Raw genomic sequence first — 3,072 nt, forward strand, 5'->3', positions numbered from 1 at the left:
CCACTCCCAGTCCCTAGGAGGCAGGGATGCCCCGGATGTCTCTCTCCCCAACAGAGTCCAGCCCACAGGGTGCTGGGCCTCAGGCTGGCCGCCAGGAGGGTCCACGGGTAGAAAAGATCCAAGAGGTGACTGCTTCAGCCTGCCCCGGGGGTCAGCAGCCACCTGACACAACATCCACAGGCAGGGCTGGCTCCTCTGGCGGCCCTGGGAGGGGCCCCTTCTCCCCGTCAGATGGCACCACAGACTTGTTCTGGCCTCCACCAGCCTACAGAGGAAGAACACGAGCCTCCGTCCAGCACCCGGCCCGGAAGCACCCTCAACTCACCCACTGCCCCTCTGCTTCCTGCTTTAATGCACCCACGTACATCATTCTGTATCGAGGATTAATTTTATCATTGTATTTTCTAAAACTGTATTGCAACACGTTGTGTTATATCCTTATGCATTTTGCAAGTGTAATGCAAAAAAATGAATGAAATGATATATAATTCTTATTTATTTTTATTGCTAGCCAACTCAATGTTGTACTCGGAAAAGCACAGCCCCAGACAAGTCAATATAATGTATTTCAGCACGGTGCTTTAGCACAATGTACTTTAGGAATATGTCACCCACAAACATAACTATTTTTCTGCTCAGAGAGGTGAGTGTTGGAGCCACGCTCCTAAATTAAAACCCATCCAATTTCAGACTTAACACAACGCCATTTCCCCCGATCTTGCCGCAGCCAGCCTGTATTTGCGGCATCTCTGCAAAGCCCACCCAACCCCTGTTCTACTTTGTTCTCAAAGCCCGCGTTTGACTAATTCTGTACTCCAATAATTGCTAAATCAAAAGAATTTATTATCCCTGAAACTTTAAATGGGAAGGAAATAAGGGGAGGAGGTTAGCACTGAACCTTAATAATGATAAAATTCAACCATGGTCAGTGACTTGCAAACCGTAATCCCAGTCGGGGAGAACGTGGGGGTTGCAGAGCCGGCGGGAGAAGGGCCCTTCGCAACCAAGGCAGCCATGTTGCCCAGCCTTTTGGCAAAAAACAGCTGATGCAGGCTTGTTGCCGGGAAAGGGAAGAGACCGGCTCTGTTCTTTTCTGTTACCTGTTTAAATTAAGCCTAATTCCTCTTATTGTGCTGGAATTAATTTGGCTTAATTCTCTCTCCCCTTGTGAGAGGCCTCTTGCCATTTTCTGGAATGTTTTTTTTCAAATCACCCCAACAAGGAGCGGAGGGAGGCAAAGGTGGGGGTGGGGGCGGGGAAAGAGGTGAGAATCGAGGACACAAGAGGAGATCAATTAAACGGTGCTGCTGTCAGGAGTCAGAAACGCACATCTTGTGGTTTGGAGCACACAGGCCTCTCTTCCTGATGGCGATCCAGCCAGCGAGCCCTGGCCGGCACTGAGTGCCACCAGCTCTGTAACTACCTGTGCAGATGCTCACAGGAGAAAAATACCTGTAAAAAAAAACAAACAAACAAACAAACACCACTTTTATTTTCTTGTCCGTCTCCAAGTAGAATTCCGGTTTCAAAGAATGTAGGGAACCAGGCTGGATGTGTGGCCTACACGTAATGCACAGCGCAGAGCCCTGCTGGGGACTTCAGTACAAAGGCCTCCTAAGCTTAGCCACGCCTCCCACACTTGGCCCCGCCTTCCACACTTGGCCAAGTCCTCCATGCTTGACCAGACCCCTCCCATTCAGCCACACCCTCCCCCTCTGTGCCACCCCTCCAAGCTCCGGGCCCTGCTTCCCCAGCCAAATCCTTTCCCCCTCACCTTGGTCCCCTTCCCCCTCCCCATGCCTCCTAGTCCTCTGCTTTTACTCTGTTTCCCTCCACCCTCCTAGATACCGCTTCAAACCCAAGTCAGATGTCAGGGATACCTGCTGGACACCTTTCAAAGTCTCTGCTTGAAATGCCAGGCACGTGGTGTGACATTGCCCACTTGGTCCCCGTATCTCACCCACCTTCAACCTTGCGCTCTACCTTAGCCCACTCTCCTGCCAGGGCCCCTGCTCACTGGTCCCCGCACAAGCCCCCCACATCCTCAGGGACACCCCATCACATGGTCTCTGGAGGCTGCAAGCATGACTCCTTGACACTTAAGGCAGTGGTAACTGTCCCTTATTTGTGTGATGAATTGGCTACTGTTTCTTTTTCCCTTCTGAGGCCGCAGCACAAAGATTATGTTTACTCTTGGCTCATCATTTTATCTCACGGCCTAGAGCAGAGCCTGGCATGAAGAGAAGTTACTCACTAAAATTAACTTTAAAAATGTCTATTAGCAAAATTAAAATTGCAGAATGGGAAAATACTTCCCAGATCAGAGGTCAGATACTGGGTTAATGTCAGGAGTTGGGTTAATACTCTCAACATATAAAGAGATCTTACAAATGGATTTTGAACAGGCAGAGAACGAATTGGCTCCATAGGTCTGACCCCACCTGCTCACGGGAGGCCCACCCCACCTCGGAGTTCCTCTCCAGGAGCCACTCACCACTCTGATCTTCTGTGCCCCTGTCCTCCCGGGGCACCTCCTTCAGGCCAGGATACCTGGAAAGAGCTCTGTGACACCCACTCCCTGACTCACTTAGGGACAGCCAGGAGTAGAAAGACTGCTCCCCGGTTGGCACACGGCACCTAGGCACAGGCCTGAGGGAGTCAAAGCTGTGGGCACGAACCCGTCTCTCTTTACGCAGAAGCTGCGTCTTACGGGCTCTGTGTGAATGGCCTTGTTACAGACCGTACCGCACGTCCTTGAGGAGACTTCCTTTAAAAATATCTCTGACAAAATCCTTTTGAAAGCAAAACACTATGTTTGTAAGGAGACAGCTCTTCCCGTTTTACAGAAAATCCAGACTTTTGTATTTGAGTTTACTTAACGGAGCCCCCTCTGCATGCCCCCCCCCCCACCGCACCTCCTAAAACACAAGTTTCTACTTTGAAGAAAAGTAGCCTTAGCTGGCTGTTCGCTCCTTACTTTCCCTCTGGCTTGATCTCTTTTCTATTTTAATACTATTGTGCTGTATGTATTTTTGTTATCCACATTAAACGCTTTTGGAACCAGGTGGGTGT

At 50.1% G+C, this 3,072-nt stretch overlaps 1 long non-coding RNA gene across 1 annotated transcript; it reads right to left on the reverse strand.

The window, feature by feature from the left end:
• Window positions 1-485: 485 nt before the first annotated feature.
• LOC123382384 lies at window positions 486-2,705 on the reverse strand. The gene is made up of 2 exons (XR_006590686.1): window positions 2,495-2,705; window positions 486-1,452 (listed from the first exon to the last, which is right to left on the reverse strand). It is a non-coding gene; the product is annotated as an uncharacterized LOC123382384 (long non-coding RNA).
• Window positions 2,706-3,072: the final 367 nt, after the last annotated feature.

Source organism: Felis catus, chromosome E2 (genome assembly GCF_018350175.1).
Source record: "Felis catus isolate Fca126 chromosome E2, F.catus_Fca126_mat1.0, whole genome shotgun sequence".
Classification (NCBI taxonomy): domain Eukaryota; kingdom Metazoa; phylum Chordata; class Mammalia; order Carnivora; family Felidae; genus Felis; species Felis catus.